Consider the following 22,766-nt stretch of genomic DNA (forward strand, 5'->3'; position numbering starts at 1 on the left):
TTTTTCTTCATGCCCTTACTCTATAAACTTTTCTTCTATTTTTAAAATTTTTATTTTTTACTTTTAAACTTTTTCGTTAAAAACTAAGACAAAAACACGCACATTAGCCTAGGCTACACAGGGTCAGAATCATCAATATCATTGTTTCCACCTCCATATGTTGTCCTCCTGGAAGACTTCTAGCTTTCTAGGATCTTGGGAAGCCCAGTTCCACCCACAGAGTTTTTCCTCTTCTAACCCCATATCCCCAAATGACCACCAAGAGTAGTAAGTCAATGGGATATTGAGAAGTGAATAATGGATTTATGGATAATATATCCTGGACAAGCTGAGTACTTGTGCGTATTTGAGAGACGTGGCAAATATTAAAGCTGTCTAAAGGTAGCTTTTATACTACTACGAAATAAAAATGTATGTAAAAAAACACCATAAAGTTTATTAGCCACTCAAGATCTGTAGGAGGAAATTATATTCAGGTATTATATTAGAACATGAATAATGTATTAATCTAAATCTGAGTCAAACCATACCAAGAAGGCAATGTTTACTACCACTGAAGTTATTTTATAAATTGAGTTATATTTTTGTAAACTTATATCAACATCATTTTTGTTTCATATCTTTTTTATTTCTCCCTTCTCTGGCCATTCCACCAACAGTCCCAGATGACCATAAACAATGTTTCCCAAAGCATGGTACATATGGTGCTGATGGTACCTCAGATGGTTTTATGTGATTCAAGGAGGTTTTACTTTTACAGTCAGTATATATAATAAAACAATATAATGAAACACATCAACCTGCAAATTCACAGATATAAAATTTAATTAAGTTTATACAAAATAAAGTGAGTCAATTTAATAAAGTAATAAGGAAATAACAGTAGGGGTGGCACTCAGAGGGGAAAAATGTGAGGGTGGCACTCAATGTGGAAATACAGCTATATATTACAGGGAAAGAAACTGATTCTTAGTATGAAATAGCATTTGTGTCTTTTTCCTCTAACGGAGCTCATGTCTCTTTAGGAAAGTGAAATAGCAATTTTCACTGGAGTCTTAGAGAGCATTATTTAGGGGGTCCACACGCCCTATCTAATCAAACTGACAAAAATCCAATGAGAGGTCAAAAAAGAAACCAATGCATCTAAAGAACTTAAAAATGCTTGGAATATACAGAGGGTGTTTTTACAGGGAATCTGGACATGGTAATAACCAAGAGTGTTTAGAGCTAAAGATGGATTAATCAGAAATCTATTCAGAAGGCACAGAAGGCGGCCAACCTCTACTCAGCTAATCTATGGTCTTGACAAAGGGCAAGTGCTACAGGAACTGTAACGGAGAAGGAGAGGGAGCGCAATGGCACTGGAGTCCAGTGCTGGTTCTGCCAAAGATTGGTCATATGCTCCAGGGCAGCCCATTTAAATCGGGATATTTTAAACACAGAGATAATACATGTTTATGATGTACATCTTCAATGAATGCTTAATAAATGCATTGCTTTTCCTCCTACCCAGATTTGCCATCATAGGTTTTTGGTTTGTTTACATGCTTCTTTGCATGTGTATATATTCATAAAACGGATGTAATACATATTATACAAAACAAAACAAACAACAAAACCCCTCAACGTAGAAATGTATGAAGAAGAAAAGTCTCTAATAGTATAACAATCTAAAGGTGACATACTAAACTTAAGAGCTATGTATCTTTATAGGATTTCCATGTTGCACATCCCCCTTGAGGGGATGTCAGTCAATTGATTATCATAGAAGACTATGAATGATGTCTCCTTGCACTTCAGAAAACACCTACCATATATGGTAGCTCTGTTTATGAACCTGGAATATTTTTAATGATATGACTTAAGCATTATATGTGTATACCTGTGTTTACCACAATTGAAATTAGGTTGTACATAACGTTCTACAACTGGCATATATTTCAGTGTCTTAGAATTCAGTACATGTACATCAACTGGCATATATTTGGCTTCTGTACAAATCAGTACATGTACATCTGCCTCATTTTTTAATAGCTGTAGAGTACTCCATTTACCGATGCCTTATAATTTAATTCCTTATTTATGGATGTCTGGATTACATCTAAACTTTTTCTATAAAAGTGTGGTTGCAACCGTGAAAAGTTATGCTGGAAGATTTCAATTAGAAAATTGGACCCATAAATTATTTGTGTAATTAAAATTTATTCACAGGCAAAATATAAATGATTTTCTGAATATCTTTGTAAAATATCTGATAGAATCACCCCCATCCCTCAACATACTTATTTTTAAAAACAAATAAATACTTGCCATCTGCCATGATCATGTTATGTTCTTTAATAGAGCAGTCCATTTTAATTGGTTGGATTTTTCCTTTTTCAAAACAACCAGCTCACAGGTGTCCACACAATACTGAAAAATGAAAGGATTTCCTAAGGTGATGAGGGGGAAAGTAATTAATGTGGGCATAGTATAGTCTAATGTTCTTCTTGGTGGGGTTCAGCGTCTGTTGGAGAAGAAAACAGAGGCAATAATATTAGCAAGTAACCAAACCAGACAAGTGGAGAGGTAGAGAGATGTGAGTCTTGTGTAAGTCACCATGATCAGAAGATCCTGTAGCTAGCAGGACCTTCAGAATACCTACATGAATAATCTCACAAAGATAGACCTATCTCTAAAGAGAACTGGCTCTAGGTATGACTGTGAACCTTCTCTGTCCTTCTTCTTCCTCTGAGTGCCTCTCCTCCTTTTAAGAGATCCCTTCCCATCCAGCCCAGGATGTTTTTCTATCTTGTGGTTACTTGGTTTACAGGGGCCCTCTTCTATTTTACTATGCTTATTCATTCTTGTAAATGGGGCTGAGTTTGGGGCCTGAAGATGTAGTATGTTACAACAGGAATAGACTTCTAGTTCAATTTTTTCATATTACAGATGAACAAACTGAAACCAGGGGAGGCTAAGTGACCTATCACAGATCATACAGAGAGATTTTATAAACTGTTTTTATAACTAGTACTCTTATCATTCATTCCAGGTATTTTTTTCTCACCCGTCTACTGAAATTCCTTCTCAATTTCTCAAAGAGGGAGTGTAATAATTGATGACTAGGTCTCAGTGTCTCTAAGGTATTTGAATTTTAACTGGGGAAAAGGCCTTGACCTGGAAATTTTCTAATACTAGAATTGAAAGTTAGATGTTGGGAACAAATAAGGAGGAAGACACATTGGAGACAGAGAACATCAAATTCTAATCTTTTTGTTCATCAAGCCAGCCATATTCAAACATATCATTTTAGTTAGATGCAAGTTTCTAATTTAGTAGATACATACAGTAGTTGCAGTGCAAAAAAATTTTAAAAAGCTAAATCATGCTGGTTTTCTTCTGCTGCCCCTGCAGTATAGGGGAATATAGGTGTTGTTGGTAAGATTCAACTACCTCATGTAAATAAGTCTTAGGATAATACCGTATTGATGATCAAATGTACAGAGAGGCCGGGTGCGGTGGCTCAAGCCTGTAATCCCAGCACTTTGGAAGGCTGAGACGGGCGGATCACGAGGTCAGAACATTGAGACCATCCTAGCTAACACAGTGAAACCACGTATCTAGTAAAAAATACAAAAAACTCGCCGGGCGAGGTGGCGGGTGCCTGTAGTCCCAGCTACTCGGGAGGCTAAGGCAGGAGAATGGCGTGAACCCGGGAGGCGGAGCTTGCAGTGAGCTGAGATCCCGCCACTGCACTCCAGTCTGGGCGACAGAGCGAGACTCCGTCTCAAAAAAAAAAAAAAAAAAAAAAAAAAAAAAAAAAAATGTACAGAGAGATTGAAGTAAAGCCTCCTTAGGATGTAATATCTATAGAAAATGACTGGCTTAAGAAGGACCTGGATCTAGCTAGCCATCAGTTTATTCCTATGCTAAATAGTTCTGCACAAGTTTATCGTAAGGTACAAACAGCAGTAGATCAACAGAGAAAGAGAATAAGCAAATTGGGGCCAGAATATGAAACTGTATATAATGGATTTTTAGGGAAAATTCATTGTTTCTTTAAATCTACCCCTACCCTACACTGGCTTCTCCAAATGTTAGGTATTTGCTATATCTGTTGTATAAATGTGACACTAAATATAAATGCTCAGATAGATATGATCATTTTGCTGTAAGGGGTCCATGGCCAGAGACCAGAGTGAAGGCTGTGAAATTATAAGAAATATACGTATTGGTCTCTGCCCCCATTCCCTGGAACAGGGCTCCTAAAATCCTTGTAAGTTCATGAGTGATAGGGATGCTAGGAGAATCTTTTGTTCTAATATTTGGTCTTTGACCCTGGTTCCTGACACAGCAATCCTAAATATCCCTTGTAGTTTCCAGGGTGATAGGAGCATCTTTTGTTCTAATGGGGCAACTCTTAGTGGGCTCCTAGATGGGCAGTGGTCACCAGAAAGACTAAGCCATAGTTATAAGATTGGAGCTTTCACTCCTCTATTCCCCATTATCAGGAAAGGGAAGAGAGGCTGGAAATGGAGTTAATAATTGATTATACATACATGATGAAACCTTCATAAAAATCCCTGAACTATGGGGTTTGGGGAACTGTTTCTGGATAGCAGAATGGATAGTGGAGATTCCTGGAGGGTGAAGTGACTTGAGAGGGTATGGGAGCTCCATGTGCCTTCCCACATACCTTACCTTATGCATCTCTTCCATCTGGCTCTTTGTATCCTTTCTGTATAGTAAATGAGTGGAGGTAAATATAGTGTTTCCCCAAGTTCTGTGAGCTGCTCCAGCAAATTAATAGAATTCAAGGTGGGAGTCATTGGAACTCCAATTTATAGTCAGCTGATCAGGCCACAGCCTGGGGTCTGCAGTCGGCATCTGAAGTTGGGGCAGTCTTGTAGGATCAAACCCTTAACGTGTGGGATCTGATACTATCTCCTGTGGGACAGTATCAGAATTAAACTGAATTAGAGCTGGTGTCTGCCACAGAATCTGCCAGAAAATTGCTTGGTATGTAGAGGAAAACAAATATCCACACATCTGACGTCAGAGGTGTTGAGTGACTGTGTGAAAGTAGAGAGTAGGAAAAACACTCGGGTTTTTCTATATCACAACAGTCTCACATATAGAAAACCTTAAAGACTCCACCAAAACAAAATTTGCACTAAAAAATAAGTTATTTTGCAGGATACAGAATCAACATATAAAAAATTATAGCATTTCTGTATACTAACAATGAGCTATCTGAAGAAAATCCAGAAAACCAATTTACAGTAGCTACCAAAACATAGGAAGAAATTTAATCAAAGAGGTGAAAGATCTGTACACTGAAAGCTATAAAACATTATGAAATAAATCGAAGACACAGAAAGATATCTTGTGTTCATGGATTAGGAGAACTAATGTTGTTAAATGTCCATATTACAAAGTGATCTACAGGTTCAACATAATCCCTATCAATATTCCAATGACAATTTTCACAGAAATAGAAAAAATAATACTAAAATTTGTATGGAACCACAAAAGACCCTGAAGAGTTAATGCAATCTTGAGCAAAAAGAACAAAGCTGGAGGCATCACACTGTCTGATTTCAAAACATAATATGAGGCTACAGTAATCAAAACAGCATGGTACTGACATTAAAAACAGACACAGAATAGACAGCCCAGAAATAAATCCACGCCTTTATAGTTAATTTATTTTTGACAAAGATGTCAAGCATACACAATGGGAGAAAGAACAATCTCTTCAATAAATAGTGTAGGGAAAACTGAATATCCACATGCAGAAGAATGAAATCAGACTCTTAGATCACACCATATAAAAAATCAACTCAAAATAGATGAAACACACTTAAACATAAGATCTGAAACTGCAAAACTACTAGGAAAAAACACAGGGGGAAAGCTCTACGACATTGCTTTGGGGGATGATTTTTTTGGAGATGACCTCAAAAGCACAGGCAACAAAAGCAAAAATAGACAAATGAGATTACATCAAACTAAAAAGCTCTGCACATAAAGGAAATAATCAACAGAGTGAAAAGATAACTTACAGAATGGGTGAAAATATTTGCAAATCATGCATCTGATAAGGGGTCAATATCTAAAATATATAAGCAACTCAAACAATTCAATAGCAAGAAAGCAAATAAGCCAATTAAAAAATGTGCAAAAGGCCTGTAATCCCAGCACTTTGGGAGGCCAAGGTGGGCAGATCACGAGGTCAGGAGATCGAGACCATCCTGGCTAACATGGTGAAACCCCATCTCTACTAAAAATACAAAAAAAAAAATTAGCTGGGCATGGTGGTGGGCACCTGTAGTCCCACCTACTCAGGAGGCTGAGGCAGGAGAATAGCATGAACCCAGGAGGTGGAGCTTGCAGTGAGCCAAGATCACAACACTGCACTCCAGCCTGGGCGACAGAGTGAGACTCCATCTTAAAAAAAAAAAAAAAAAAAAAAAAAAAGGCAAACGAACCTGAATAGATATTTCTCAAAACAGACATATGAATGACCAAACAAGTATATGAAAAAAAGAAAGCTCAACATCGTTAATCATCAGGGAAATTCAAATTAAAACTCTAATAAGATATCACCTGACATCTATCAGGATGGCTATTATCAAAAAGATGAGTAAGTGTGGAAGGTAAGGGAACTGTTATATACTGTTCCTGGGAATATAAGTTAGCATGAAAAGCAGTATGAAGGTTCCTCAAAAAATAGATCTACCATATGATCCAGCAAAGGAAAGTATGTTGGTGAGATATCTGCACCCCTATGTTCATTGAGCACTGTTCACAATAACCAAGATGTGGATTCAACCTAAGTGTCCATCAACAGATGAATGGATGCTATTCAGCCTTAAAAAAAGAAGATAGTCTTGCCATTTGCAATCACATGGATAAACCTTGAAAATATTATGTTAAGTGAAATAAGCCAGGCACAGAAACACAAAAACCACATGATCTCACTTAAATGTGGACTCTAGGAGAGCTGAACTCATAGAAGCAGAGAGCAGAATGGTGGCTGCCTGGGTCTGGGGTTGTAGAAAGTGGATATTGGGGAAATGTTGGTCAAGGACACAAAATTTCAGTTATGAGAAATAAATTCAAGAGATTTCTTGTATATTATGGTGATTGTATTTAATAAAAGGTATCATACACTTGAAATTTGCTTAAAGAGTAGATTTTAAGTGTTTTCATCACAAATACATGAGGTAATACATATGTTAATTAGCTTAATTTAGCCATTCCACAATGTATACATACTTCAAAACATCATGTTGTACACCATAAATATACATAATTTTTGTCAATTTTTAAAAAATAGTTGTAGCATTAGGACTGGTTAGTGAGAGTGTACAAATGAAACCCATGAACTAAAAACAGAATTAGAAGACAGAGTACATAGGAAAGGTGTTTGAACTTATATGGGGTCTTGTTCATTGAAAATATAAAATACTACTGTTAAAGGTGAACCCTGCTAGAAATTGATGTTACTCCTGGGACCAGGGATGCAATAGTTTTATTGAATGATGCTTTGTGGGATATAGCTTTAAAATAAACTATACAAATTGAGAAAGGATTAACATAGAACTGGTTGGTTTAAGTTTATCAATTATTGGTATTTTATTAAATGCTCTTAAAAATGTATTTATGTAATACCTTTATTTGGTAATAAATTTATTTATTACCAAAGGTGTTGAATGATTTAAAAATGTATTTATAACATGGGTATCTTTTAGTTTAATACTTAATGTCATAAGGTTATTATAACCATTACATCTTGTAATTATTTACACAGAAGCCAGTAATAAAACCTTTAATATTTTTAGAAAATTCTTAAATTTTAAAAGGCATAGTGAAATAGGATGGATTTAAAAATAAGAAGCTTATTTCCTATTCCCAGATCGCCAATGGTTATTTAAGTCTCTGCAGGGAAGTTAACTTTAAATGTGTGTGTTTTAATTTATCCTTCTGTTAAGTTAAATTAGATCTATTTTGTTAATCTATGTTTTCCCAAGGGTGCATCTTTCTGTATTACTATTCTATATTGTTAAATACTGAAGTTGGTTACAGTTGTTTATAAATGATTATGAACAGTGATAAGTATCAGTGTGCATAAATATTTTTCTTTGTTTGGAGTATTTATTATGATATATTCCTATAAGGAGAATTATTGATATTATAACTCTTCAAAGCTATGGGATCATTTAAATTTCAGGAACTTTCAGGATTTAAAATTTTAACAGAGTCTTCATTGAAGGCATCTTATTGACTATTCATTTGTCACTACTTTAATAATCAAAAACATTTTAAGCAACTTTTTTATGTTTAGTATTTGGATTACTAAAAGGTGAATTTGTTATCTATTTCGGCATGAATAAATTTAGAGTGATTGAAAATGAGGTAGATTTTTTCCCGGTAACTTCTCAGTCACATTTTCTCCCTCCTACCTACTGTACCAGATGCACTGGATGCTGTAAATCAGAACTGAGTTCCAGTCTCAGCTAGCATTTCCCTTTGTTCTTGCTACTCAAGGTGTGGAACATGGTTTGTAAAATCAGTATCATGTGGGAGCTTGTTTGAAATGTAGAATCTCAGCCTTCATCCTATACCTATTCAATTAGAGTATGCATTTTTAAAGAGCTCTGTGTGATTTATATGCACACTAAATTTTGAAAAATTCTGTGTTATGCAACTTTCAGCAGGTCACTGAATCTCTCTCCTCCTTGGTTTCTCTTCAGTCAAATGATGGGGTTGGCCAAATAATGTGTAGAAATTTTAAAACTGGAAGGAACTCATAATAAGGATTATTGGTTTAGAGCATGGGTTCTGAAACCAGTGTTGTCTGAGTTTGAGTCCCAGCTCTACTGCTTACTGTGTGACCTTGGGCAGATCATATAGCATCTCCATGCTCCAATTTCCTCATTTGAAAAATAGAGATTATAATAGTATCTATTTCAAGAAGTCGTGATATTTAAATGTAATAGATGTAAAGTATACAGATTAGTGCTTGGTACAGAATAAGCACTATACAAACATGAACTCTTCATAATTTAAGATTCTTGATTGACTAGCATTCTAGAACACATGAAGATGCCAATTTACTTGAAAGATACTAGTTGGGGCATTCTCATCATTAGTATGAGTTTGAAGGAGTGAGGAAAGTGCCATGGAGAAAGTGGGAATTTAGAACAGTTTTATGGGGTAACTAAATTTGAGACTGATTAGAAACAAAAGCATTAGGGGCATTCCAGGTGAAACAAAAATTCCTGGCATGTAGTAGACAATGATGTATTTATTTGGTGTCTTCCTTCTAAGGAACCAGTAAATATATGGGTGTCTACTACATGTGAATAAATAAATATATGGGTGTCTACTATGTGCCAGGAATTTTGAGGAAGGGATAGAGTGGCTAGAATCAGAAAGTTTGTTAGGCAGCTCAGGGGCTAAGATTGAATCATCTTAATTCCAAACTTAAAAATGTTAGCTTTAACTGCCAGGTCCATCCCACAGACCCTGGCCAAGCAATGGATGAAAGGAGTACTCAGACACAGGTATGAAGTGTAAGAGCAGCTAGGGGACTGCCTGGCACTAGCAGCCCAAGAGTGAGTAGTCTCCATAAGCTGGAGCTGCTTGCTTCGTTCAGCACAGACATAATGCCAAAAGCCTGGAGCAAACACAATCTGCAGGTAATTAACATTATTGTTCCCACTTTTAGGGAGCAGTCACGCACGCAGATGATCAAAGGTTGGTTTCTGGACAACATAAGTAAACAAGCCTGTTTCAGATAAATTCCCCTACACTTCCTTGTACCTACTCCTTGCCCTCTGCCTCAGGGTCAGAGAACAGCTGCCTTCAGCTATTCTCCCCCAAAGCCATGCAGAGCCAGAGCCTTCAGACCTTTCAGAAGGCCTGCTCCTTTCCCTATAGTTTCTCCCACCACTCTAACCAATCTCCCACATTAAACTATGAGAAATAGAGAAATTGTATTCTTTTCTGGAAAATAGAATAAAGTAAATACAGAAAAGCATTAGTAGATGGAATGGGTTAGTAGAAGAGAAAGTAAAAGGGATACGAACCAAGATTTGGTTATTAGATTTTGGAGAATATGTAGTGCAGGAAGCAATTATGACTCTAAGATTTAAGTCTGAAGGACCAGGTGCTTTTGGCAAAAATGGGAATATGGTAAAAGCTCCTTTGAAGAAAAGATTGCTTTTGGAAGTGTTGAAGGTAGTACTTCCAGTAAATGTGTTGATGTAGCAGAATGCACTTCATTCAGAACAGGGACAATCATATGTTTACCTTTTATTTTTTGTATTGTTGAGCACATTACTAGCATCAAACTTTCAAAATTGTCATATTATGTCATCCATATCATCCATAAGCTAGGCAATCCAGCTTTGCTTTATCCTAATAATGTCAATTTTGTGTGGAAAATGGTTGAATCTATAAAAATTTGAACTTCAAATTTTTGATGAGCAGTAAGAAAATATAAAACAAAGTAAAACTTTAAAATTCTGGAATGATTATATCTTTGTTTCCTTTGTATAGTTCAAATTCTCAAATTCTGTCTACCTAGATATGTTTTAAATGAATTTAAATGAAATGGTTTGCAGTATTGGCTTTTTGTGAACCAAAAAAAGAACTTGAAAGAGAGTAAGTTTCAGCTCTATTATTTCATTATCCTGGTCCCTAGATAACATTTATACTCAGCCTGAAATAAATTAAGAACAAATGAAATATGTAGCTTTCAGACTTTTCTAAAGCACTCCTAGACCTAGAAGACAAAGGTCTTCATCTTTTTGTGCAGGAAATAGCCTAGCCTGGTTTACTGTCCCTGAGACCATTAGCCTTCATAAATAATATTTACCAGAGTCTTTTGCCTTTAAACTACACAGGAGCAGAAAAACTGGAGAGTGGCATGTGTGTTATAATACTGATTATTGGGTGAAAAGTGCATTTGTGAGCAAATCTCATGCTGCCTAGCAACTGTTTCTAGGCAGAGTGGCTGGGAGCCAGCTGTTGTCATCATTCAGGAGCTATCAGCCTATTTCTACATACTTTACATCTGTTTTGGATTATTTGGATTCCAGTTGTAAGGTACAGTTTTTCTTAGCAACTCTTAAGGCAGTACTAAATATTTTGCTTTTTAGTGATTGACACACTAAACCCTCACTTTCTACCCATCTCTGAATGTAAAAAGTATACAGCTTTTTAACTATAATGGAATATATGTCTGAAGTTGGGTACTTTCATGTTTTTAAAAACCATTGATGTCCATTCCTTTTAGGTCTAAACTCTAGCACATTCTTAAGTGGTCTAGGACTACACCCAGGTTTCTACCTACTACTGAGAGTGTAAAAGGTGGTATGAAACATGCTTCAGAAACTTTTAACTCATCCTCTGAAAAATTCATTCCTGGCCTTCTTTGTGTAGTTACTACTTTCCCTACTGATCATGATTTATTTTCTTGCCCCTGACCTTTGCAGCACGATAGAGCTAAGTTAACAGAAGTGAAGCAGTAGATGGTAGAGTAACTAGAGGTTATGCCAGAACTTGATGAGGAGCAGATGGGCCACATTAGTGGAGTAGAAGTCCCTCCAGGGAGAATAGTGCTCACAAAAATTGAAGGAGTATACAGTAAGTACTATAGCCTAATACTGTTTGAGTACTTCCTGATACTCCTAGGCAGTTCAGCTCCTCTAATTCTGTCCAAGCTTCTTGTTCACACAGTCACTAAATACTTAAGTGTACACTTGCATTCAGTCAACCATGCATTCATCCTTTTATCCCCATGGCTGCCGAGAAGTCTCATCCACTCTCCTTGCTCATTTTCTTACAGCTGTCCAGTCTCCTAACTCATTCCTATTTATCTGTAAACCCACTTCCTCTGTGCCCTCAACCTTTTCACAGGGCACTCCATCACATCTTTTAAAATTGGAACCCCAAGGACCTTACTTCATTCTCAGTTCCCTCCAACAGAGGCTGTTCTTTGTCCATACCTCATAAGCCAAAGCCAAGAGATAGGTTTTATCATCTTTAGCTCCCTATGCCACTTCTAGGCCATTTTCACGAGAAGCCTGTCTTCATTTGGGAGACAATATATGACTTAAGAGCATAGGATTTGGATATAGACCCTTATTTGGAGATATTAACCTTTCTGAGCCTCAATTTCCACATCTGAAAAGAAGGATAACAATATCATTTGGCAAAGTTGTTACGAGGATTAAATTTATACATTCTTTTCACAAGCCTTTGTGGATTACTATGTGCCAGGCACTTTTTAAAGTACTCAACAAAACAAATAATTCCTACTCTCATGAAGCTTGTAGTTTCATGAGGGGAATAAAATCTTCTTTAAACAAGTAAATACATAAACACAATGACAAAATCTGATATGAAAGAAAATATATCAAGTGTTTAATTGGAAGTAAAATTTAGATGGTGGTGAGCTGGTTAGGAGAAAGGCTTGGTTAGGAGGTAACATTTAAAGTTACAATAGAAGGATAAGTAGGATTTAGGCAAAGGAGCAAAGGATAGAGGGCATTACAGACATAAGGCAGCTTGGCACTTTCTAGATACCGAAAAAAGGCCATTATGAAAGGGAGAGGTGTTACAGAGTGCAGTCAGAGATGTAGGCTGGGGCAGAATTTATGGGACCTGAATATGAAGGCTATATTAGTCCATTCTCACACTGCTGTGAAGAAATACCTGAGGCTGAGTAATTTATAAAGGAAAGAGGTTTAATTGACTCACAGTTCTTCAGGGCTGGGAGGCCTCAGGACACCTACAATCATGGCAGAAGAGGAAGCAAACACATTGTTCTTTGCATGGTGGCAGCAAGGAGTAGTGCCAAGCAAAGAGGGAAAAGCCCCTTATAAAACCATCAGATCTCATGAAAACTCACTCACTATCACAAAAACAGCAGCATAGAGGTAACCACCCCCATGATTCAATTACCTCCCACAACATGTGGAGGTTATGGGAACTACAATTCAAGATGACATTTGGGTGCAGACACAGCCAAACCATATCATTCCACCCCCAGCCCCTCTCAAATCTCATGTTGTCACATTTCAAAACACAATCATGCCTTCCTAACAGTCCCCCAATATCTGAACTCATTCTACCATTAACCCAAATGTCCAAGTCCAAAGTCTCATCTTGAGACAAGGCAAGTCCCTTCCATCTATGAGCCTGTAAAATCAAAAGCAAGTTAGTTACTTCCTAGATACTGTGGAGGTACAGGCATTGGGTAAATACACCTATCCAAAATGGGAGAAATTGGCCAAAACAAAGGGGCTACAGACCCCACACAAGTCTGAAATCCAGTGGGTCAGTCAGATCTTAAAGCTCTACAATGATCTCCTTTGATTCCATGTCCTCTGGGTCACACTGATATAAGAGGTGGGTTCCCATTGTCTTGGGTAGCTCTACCCCTGTGGCTTTGCAGGGTATAGCCCCCTCCTGGCTGCTTTCATGGGCTGCTGTTGGGTGTCTGTGGCTTTTCCAGGTGCACGGTCCAAGCTATCTCTGGATCTACCATTCTGGGGTCTACAGGACCCCTCACAGCTCCACTAGGAAGTGCCCCAGTGGGATCTCAGTGTGGGCTCCCATGCCACATTTCCCTTCTGCACTGCCCTAGCAGAGGTTCTCCACAAGGGCTCCATTCCTGCAGCACACTTCTATTTGGACATTTGGGCATCTTCTGAAATCTAGGCAGAGGTTCCCAAACCTCAATCCTTGACTTCTGTGCACCTGCAGGCTCAACACCATGTGGAAGCTACCAAGGCTTGGAGCTTGCACCCCATGAAGCCATGGCCAAACTGTACCTTGGCCCCTTTTAGCTATGGCTGTGACACAGGGCACCAAGTCCTGAGGCTGCATACAGCAGGGAAGCCCTGGACCTGGCCCATGAAACCATTTTTTCCTCCTAGGCCTCCAGGCCTGTGATGGGAGGGGCTGCTGTGAAGGTCTCTGACATAACCTGGAGACATTTTTCCCATTGTCTTGGGGATTAACATTTGGCTCCTCATTGCTTATGCAAATTTCTGCAACGGGCTTAAATTTCTGCCCAGAAAATGTGTTTTTCTTTTCTATCACATTGTCAGCCTGCAAATTTTCCAAATTTTTATGCTCTGCTTCTTCTTGAACACTTTGCCACTTAGAAACTTCTTCTGCCAGATACCCTACATCATCTCTCCCAAGTTCAATGTTCTGCAGATCTCTAGGGTGGAGGCAAAATGCCAGCTGTCTGTTTGCTAAAGCATAGCAAGTGTGACCTTTACTCCAATTCCCAACAAGTTTCTTATCTCCCTCTGAGACCACCTCAGCCTGGACTTCATTGTCTATATCACTATCAGTATTTTGGTCAAGGCCATTCAGTAAATGTAGGAAGTTCCAAACATTCCCACATCTTCCTGTCTTCTGAGCTTTCCAAGTCTCTGGGAAGCTCCAAACTTTTCCTTATTTTCCTGTCTTCTTTGGAACCCTCCAAATTGTTCCAACCTCTGCCTGTTACACAGTTTCAAAGTTGCTTCCACATTTTTAGGTATCCTTATAGCAGCACCCCACTCTACTGGTACCAGTTTACTATATTAGTCTCCTCTCACACTGCTGTGAAGAAATACCTGAGACTGGGTAATTTATAAAGAAAAGAGGTCTAATTGGCTCACAATTCTGCAGGGCTGGGGAGGCCTCAGGAAACTTACAATCATGGTGGAAGAAGCAAGCACATCCTTCTTCATATGGTGGCAGCAAGGAGCACTGCTGAGCAAAGAGGGAAAAACCCCTTGTAAAACCATCAGATCTCATGAGAACTCATTCACTATCAAGAAAACAGCAGCATGGGAGTAACCACCCCCATGATTCAGTTATTTCCCACGGAGTCTCTCCCATGACATGTGGGGATTATGGGAACTACAATGCAAGATCACACTTGGGTGGGGACACAGCCAAACCATATCAAAGGAGTTTTACTGTTGTTGAGTAAAGGGGGCTTGCTGCCCAATGTGCTAGAAGCCAATAATATGATACCTGGTTTTTGAGAAAAGCTTTATATTGCAAGTTGACTCACAAGAGACACAAGTCAAGCTCAAATCTTTCTCCTCATGCTGATTTTAAGGCAGTAATTTTATTTAAAAGGGTTTAGTGGGAGGATTCTGGGATTAGCAGGTGATTGGCGGAAGGAAAGGTGAGGTCTGGAAAGTCCTCAGGCATGTGCAGTTACCTCTTCATGCTACTTCATGGGTCCCATGTGCATATTCAAGAGCGAGTTAGTATGAAACATGCAGTGGAAATTCAGGTGATGTCAGCAGGCTTGTTCTGTGCAAACTCCAATCGGTCATATTTGTTCCAACTGATTTCAGCCGGCTTCATTATCTTACAAGTGGAGGGAATTTCAGTGTTTCAGCAAGCTGTTTCTCTTATCTGCCATCCTGCAAACTCAAGACTTTCTTTTAGTTATGGGCTTCTTTAACTCTTTGTGGCACAGTTTCATTACTTCCATTTAAAATGTCATGAGAAGCAATGATTTTAAGTAAAGGTGTAATATCATTTATGCAATTAAAAGATCTCTGAGGACAGTGCTTGGAACACAATACTTGCTTGGTAAATGAAGTTATATTCACATGGGCCTTGCTTTCCAGTATTTATGAGGTATAATGTACCTGGGTCACAGTTTTGCTCTCTACCCAAACTCTTGCCACCACACTTTGATTAGCTCACCAGTGTTCCCACTTCAGAACTCCTTGACATCCACAATTCCAAGGGGCCACTCTTGGAGCTTCCCTGGACCAGAGGCTTCCCTATCTGTGAAATCTTATATGCCAGTAAACTTGTAGGCCTCCACAGTGGTAAGAAATGAGGTGAAAAGAAAGCCAAGTTGTGAAGGGTTGCTTTGAGGCTAACGAACTGGTACTTTTGATACTAGTGGGCTGGGGGAGGTCCCCAAATGCTGGTGGGACCTTGACTGCAGCCACTGTGCAGGCTCTTGATACCATCGCAAGAATGAATTCAAGGACAAGTCAGAAAACAGTGAAGGTTACACAGATTAATTGCAAAGGGAAAAGTACACCCTCAATAAAAGGGAGTGTGGGTGTACTCGAGAGAGTCACCCACAAGGGGGTTTGGGGCTGCTACCTTTATGTGTTTCCTTAACCAAGGGGTGGAATATTCATGAAAATTCCTGGAAAAAGGTGGAGATTTCTGGGAATCTGCAATGCCACCCATTTTTATACTAAATATGGATGTTCTTGGAACTGTCATGGCACTGGGGGGTGGGGGTGTGTGATTTAGTATGTTAATGAGCATATAATAAGGTCCTATTTGTGAAACCTAGGTCAAATCCAGTGCCATGTTGGGTCCAGTCAGTCTTAGCCAGCTTGGTCCACACCTTGTTTTTCAGGGTTTTATCAGCCCATAGTCTCTAGTCATGTGAAACTGCTGACTGGAGTGTTTTTATTCTCCTGAAACCACCCTGTATTATTCCTGTCAAACTTTATCCTGTAGGGAGAAAAAAAAAAAAAAAAAAGCAACCCTGAACTTTATAGAGCAACCCTGAACTTTATAGTTCCCTAAACACCATGGCATGTGCCGTTCCCTGTGCTTGAAATGTCCCCCCTTTGCAGGATGACCTTCAAGCTCCTAGTCATCCTGTAGATCTAGCTTGGCTCTCATCTCTTCTAGGAAGCCTTTCTTGGCAAATGGGAGTAGCTGATCACATTACACCTTGTGTATAGCTTTTGGTGTTCTTGTGCCTTATAATCATATGTTTATGTTTTTGTCTCCCTGATTTGAACTCTTTGAGAGCAAGAACTTCTATCCATATTACTGTGTTCTCAGTGTCTGACATAAAGGATTTCTTCAAGATTTTTTGAGTTCTCAAGTCTCACTAAAAAATAAAGTACTCTAATAAAAAGTTAGCAAATTGGCTGTAAACAACTGGCAATTTCCCTGTATTGTAATCTAAACTGCATTACTTTGCTGAAGTTTATTCAGATATCTTTGCTCTAAAACTTGGCACCAAATTCTAAGAAAATATTCAATTTTATTCATTTTAATTATTTGATTCAAATATAAAAATATGTTAAAAAATAAAAAAACACACAGGAATCTCATTCCAATATTTGCCTTTCCACCCTTTTTCTCTCTAGTTGCTATAGTTTAATGTTTGTATTCATGTATTTTTTATCCTTCCAGTATTTCTTTATGCAAATATAAATGCATCCTTTTCCCTCCTGTCTTATATAAAAGGTCTTATATAAAAGTAGTCTAGAATATACACTATTTTATGCTTTGCTTTTGTTTTAACATAAAAATTTATTCTGGGCTGGGAGTGGTGGCTCATGCCTGTAATCCCAGAACTTTGGGAGGGCGAGGTGGGCAGATCACCTGAGGTCAGGAGTTCGAGACCAGCCTGACCAACATGGTAAAACCCCATCTCTACTAAAAATACAAAAATTAGCCAAGCATGGTGGCACACCCCTGTAATCCCAGCTACTTGGGAGGCTGAGGCAGGAGAATCACTTGAACCCGGGAGATGGAAGTTGCAGTGAACTGAGATCACTCCATTGCACTTCAGCCTGGACAACAAGAGTAAAACTCTGTCTCAAAAAAACAAAATTATTCTGGAAAGGCTGGGCATGGTGGTTCACATCTGTAATCCATTCCAGCACTTTGAGAGGCTAAGAGGATTGCTTGAACCCAGGAGTTCAAGACCAGCCTGGGCAATATAGTGAGACCTCATCTCCACTAAAAAAGTTTAAAAATTAGCCAGACCTGGTAGCCCATATCTGTAGTCCCAGCTACTCAGGAGGCTGACGTGGAAGAATCACTTGAGCCCAGGAGGTGGAGGTTGCAGTAAGCAGAGATTGGGTCACAAAGTGAGACCTTGTTCTGGAGATGTTTCCAAGTCAGTAGTAGATAGAACTCTTCCTTTTGCTTTTTTTGCAGATGCAGATATACTGTGATTTATTCAACCAGTTCCCTACTGCCAGATACTTGTGTTCTAATTTTTTGCTTTATGAACAAAAACATTGCAATTGATTGTACAACTATCATATTAGCACAGATACTGTCTATCTAATATACGGTCATGTACTGCATAACAATGTTTTGGTCAACGACCGACTACATATACTATGGCCATCCCATAAGATTATAATACCATATTTTTACTGTACCTTTTCTATGTTTAGATACACATATACTTAGATGGTATTACAAGTGCCTCTGGTATTCAGTACAGTAACGTGGTACAGGTTTGTAGCCTAGGAGCAATAGGCTATACCTTACAGCCTAAGTTTCTAACTAGGTTTGTGTAGGTACACTCTGTGAGTTCACACAATGACTAAATCTCATAATAATACATTTCTCAGAACGTATTTCTGTTATTAAGAAACTCTTGATTCTCTTTCTCTCTCTATATATATATATATATGTGGGTATAATATATATGTATATGTATATGTGTATATATAAAATATATATATATAACCATATATATATTTTAAAAAATGAGATTGCTAGAAATAAAGGTAAATGCATCTGAAATTTTAATAGGTATTTCTAGAAACCCTTTCCTGATGGTTATTCCATTTTTCTTTTTTTTTAAGTTTTTATTTTTATTTTTTATTTTTCTGTAAGTTATTGGGGGTACAAGTGGTATTTGGTTACATGAGTAAGTTCTTTAGTGGTGATATGTAAGATTTTGGTGCACCCATCACCCAAGCAGTATACACTGTACCATATTTGTAGTCTTTATCCCTCACCACCCTCCCAATCTTCCCCCCAGGTCCCCAAAGTCCATTGTATCATTCTTATGCCTTTGCGTCCTCATGGCTTAGCTCCCACACGATGTTTGGTTTTCCATAACTGAGTTACTTCACTTAGAATAATAGTCTCCAGTCTCATCCAGGTCACTGCAAATGCTGTTAATTCATTCCTTTTTATGACTGCATAGTATTCTGTCATTTATATATATCACAGTTTCTTTATCCACTCATTGATTGATGGCATTTGGGTTGGTTTCATGATTTTGCAATTGTGAATTGTCCCATTATAAACATGCATGTGCAAGTATCTTTTTCAAATTAGGACTTATTTTCCTCTGGGTAGATATCCAGTAGTAAGATTGCTGGATCAAATGACAGTTCTACTTTTAGTTCCTTAAGGAATCTCCACACTCTTTTCCATAGCAGCTGTACTAGTTTACATTCCCACCAGCAGTGTAGAATTGCTCCCTGTTCACCACATCTATGCCAGCATCTACTGTTTTTTGATTTTTTGGTTATGTTCATTCTTGCAGGAGTAAGGTGGTACTGCATTATGGTTTTGATTTGCATTTCCCTGATCATTAGTGATGTTGACCATTTTTTCATGTTTGTTGGCCATTTGTGTATCTTCTTTTGAGAATTGTCTTTTCATGTCCTTAGCCCACTTATTGATGGGATTGTTTATTTTTTTCTTACTGATTTGAGTTTATTATAGATTATGGATATTAGTCCTTTGTCAGATGTGTAGATTGTGAAGATTTTCTCCCACTTTGTGGGTTGTCTGTTTACTCTGCTGACTGTTCATTTTGGCATGCAAAAGCTCTTTAATTAGGTCCCAGCTGTTTATCTTTGTTTTTATTACATTTGCTTTTGGGGTCTTGGTCATGAAATCCTTGCCCAAGCCAATGTCTAGAAGGGTTTTTCCAATGTTATCTTCTAGAATGTTTATACTTTCAGGTTTTAGTTTAAGTCCTTAATCCATCTTGAGTTGATCTTTGTATAAGGTGCTAGATAAGGATCCAGTTTCATTATCCTACATGCGGCTTACCAATTATCCTAGCATCATTTGTTGAAAATGGTGTCCTTTCACCACTTTATGTTTTTGTTTGCTTTGTCAAAGATCAGTTGGCTGTAAGTGTTTTGGTTTATTTCTGGATTCTCTATTCTGTTCCATTGGTCTGTGTGCCTATTTTTGTACCAGTACCACACTGTTTTGGAGACTATGGCCTTATAGTATAGTTTGATGTGATGCCTCCAGATTTGTTCTTTTTGCTTAGTCTTGCTTTGGCTATGCGGGCTCTTTTTTTGTCCCATGTGAATTTTAGAATTGTTTTTTCTAACTATGTGAAGAACGGTGGTGGTATTTTGGTGGGGATTGTGTTAAATTTGTAGATTGCTTTTGGCAGCATGGACATTTTCACAGTATTGATTCTATACATCCATGAGCATGGGATGTGTTTCCATTTGTTTGTATTGTCTGTGATTTCTATCAGCAGAATTTTGTAGTTTTCCTTGCAGAGGTCTTTCAATTCCTTGATTAGGCATATTTCTAAGGTGGTGTTGTTGTTGTTGGAGCTATTGTAAAAGTTCTTGATTTGATTCTCTGCTTGGTTGCTGTTGGTGTACAGAAGAGCTACTGATTTGTGTACATTCATCTTGTATCTGGAAACTGCTGATTTTTTTTTTTTTTTTAATCAGTTCTAGGAGCTTTCTGGAGGAGTCCTTAGGGTTTTCAAGGTAAACAATCATATCATCAGCAAACAGTGACAGTTTGACTTCCTCTTTACCAATTTGGATGCCGTTTATTTCTTTCTCTTGTCTGATTGCTCCGGCTAGGACTTTCAGTACTATGTTGAAGAGGAGTGGTGAGGGTGGGCATCTTTGTCTTGTTCCTGTTCTCAGTAATGCTTTCAACTTTTCCCCATTCAGTATTATATTGGCTGTGGCTTTGTCATAGATGGCTTTTATTACATTAAGGTATGTCCCTTGTATGCTGATTTTGCTGAAAGTTTTAATCATAAAGTGAGGCTGGATTTTGTCAAATGCTTTTTCTGCATCTATTGAGATAATCATATGATTTTTGTTTTTAATTCTGTTTATGTGGTGAATGACATTTATTGATTCACATATGTTAAACTATTCCTGCATCTCTGGTATGAAACCCACTTGATCATGGTGGATTATCTTTTTGATATGTTGCCGGATTCAGTTAGCTAGTATTTTGTTAAGGATTTTAGCATCAATGTTCATCAAGGATATCAATCTGTAGTTTTCTTTTTTGGTTGTGTCCTTTCCAGGTTTCGGTATTAGGGTGATGTTGGCTTTGTAAAATGAATTAGGGAGGGTTCCTTCTTTCTCTATCTTGTGGAATAGTATCAAAAGGATTGGTACCAATTCTCCTTTGAATGTCTGGTAGAATTCTGCTGTGAATCCATCTGGTCCTGGACTACTTTTTTTGGTAATTTTTTAATTACCATTTTAATCTCGCTACTTGTTATTGGTCTGTTCAGGGTATCTAATTCTTCCTGATTTAAGCTAGGAGGATTATATTTTTCCAGGAATTTACCCATCTCTTCTAGGTTTTCTACTTTATGTGTGTAAAGATGTTCACAGTAGCCTTGAATGATCTTTTATATTTCAGTGGTGCCCGTTGTAATATCTCCTGTTTCATTTCTTAGTGAGGTTAGATTTTTTCTCTTCTCTTCTTTTCTTGGTTAATTTTGCTAATGGTCTATCAATTTTACCTTTTCTTTACTTTTCTTTCTTTCTTTTTTTTTTTTTTGAGACAGAGTTTCACGCTTGTTGCCCAGGCTGGAGTGCAATGGCTCAATCTCAGCTCACTGCAACCTCTGCCTCTCGGGTTCAAGTGATTCTCCTGCCTCTGCCTCCTGAGTAGCTGGGATTACAGGCATGCACCACCACACCTGGCTAATTTTGTATTTTTAGTAGAGATGGGGTCTCACAATGTTGGTCAGGCTGGTCTCGAACTCCCAACCTCAGGTGATCCACCTTCCTCTGCCCTCAAAGTGCTGGGATTACAGGCAAGAGCCACTACGCCCATTATTTATCTTTTCAAAGAACCAGCTTTTTCTTTCATTTATCTTTTGTATTTTTTTGTTTCAATTTCATTTAGTTCTCTGATCTTGGTAATTTCCTTTCTTCTGCTGGATTTGGGTTTGGTTTGTTGTTGTCTCTCTAGTTTGTTGAGGTGTGACCTTAGAATGTGAGTTTGTGCCCTTTCAGTGTTTTTGATGTTGGTGCTTAGGGCTATGAACTTTTCTCTTAGCATCATCTTTGCTGTATCCCAAGGTTTTGATAGGTTGTGCCATTACTGTCATTCAGTTCAAATAATTTTTAAATTTCCATCTTTGTTTTTGACCCACTGTCCATTCAGGAGCAAGTTATTTAATTTCCATATATTTGCATGGTTCTGAAGGTTCCTTTTGGAGTTGATTTCCAGTTTTATTCCACTGTGGTCTGAGAGAGTGCTTGATATAACTTCAGTTTTCTTAAATTGATTGAGGTTTTATGGCCTATCATATGGTCTATCTTGGAGAAAGTTCCATGCACTGTTGAATAGAATGTGTATTTTGCAGTTGTTGGATGAAGTGCTCTGTATATATCTGTTAAGTCCATTTGTTCCAAGGTATACTTTAAATCCATTGTTTCTTTGTTGACTTTCTGTCTCAGTGGCTGGTCCAGTGCTGTCAGTGGAGTATTGAAGTCCCCACTATTATTGTGTTGCTGCCTATCTCTAGGAGGATTATGGCTGTCTTGGCTGAGTCATGCAAGTTGTCCGAGAAGTGGGGGAAAGTTGGCAGTCACAGGCCTCACCCAGCTCCCATGCAAACTGAAGGGCCAGTTTCCCGCCCACTGTGCCCCCCACAACAGCCCCCAGTCTTTTTCCAGGCAGAGAGCATAACAGTTTTGAAAACTTGCCCTGGGCTACCCACCTTCCAGCTGCAAAAGAAAAGTGCTTGGCTGCACACTGGA

General features: G+C 38.2%; 1 protein-coding gene and 1 long non-coding RNA gene across 8 annotated transcripts in view; one reads left to right on the forward strand and one right to left on the reverse strand.

Moving 5' to 3' along the window:
* The window catches only part of C11H2orf88 (chromosome 11 C2orf88 homolog), a 122,615-nt gene that overhangs the window by 53,171 nt on the left and 46,678 nt on the right, over positions 1-22,766 (forward strand). The window contains exon 1 of one of the 4 annotated variants that reach the window (XM_011718309.2): positions 10,971-11,100. The exons of 1 other annotated variant lie outside the window; for it this stretch is intronic. The gene's annotated coding sequence lies outside the window, so the exon portion shown is untranslated. Of the gene's footprint in view, positions 1-10,970; positions 11,101-22,766 lie in introns of those variants that run through there. 2 more of the 4 variants (XM_011718307.2, XM_011718308.2) reach the window with 2 other exon arrangements.
* LOC105468218 (uncharacterized) overlaps positions 2,168-22,766 on the reverse strand; it is a 28,797-nt gene continuing 8,198 nt past the window's right edge. Inside the window, exons 1-4 of one of the 4 annotated variants that reach the window (XR_011609928.1) lie at positions 15,230-17,177; positions 14,712-14,766; positions 4,684-4,929; positions 2,168-2,506 (exon numbers count right to left, since the gene is read on the reverse strand). This is a non-coding gene — a long non-coding RNA (uncharacterized lncRNA). Of the gene's footprint in view, positions 2,507-4,683; positions 4,930-10,870; positions 14,675-14,711; positions 14,767-15,229; positions 17,178-22,766 lie in introns of those variants that run through there. The other 3 variants (XR_011609927.1, XR_003015085.2, XR_003015087.2) reach the window with 3 other exon arrangements.

This window comes from Macaca nemestrina, chromosome 11 (genome assembly GCF_043159975.1).
Source record: "Macaca nemestrina isolate mMacNem1 chromosome 11, mMacNem.hap1, whole genome shotgun sequence".
NCBI classification, from domain to species: Eukaryota; Metazoa; Chordata; class Mammalia; order Primates; family Cercopithecidae; genus Macaca; species Macaca nemestrina.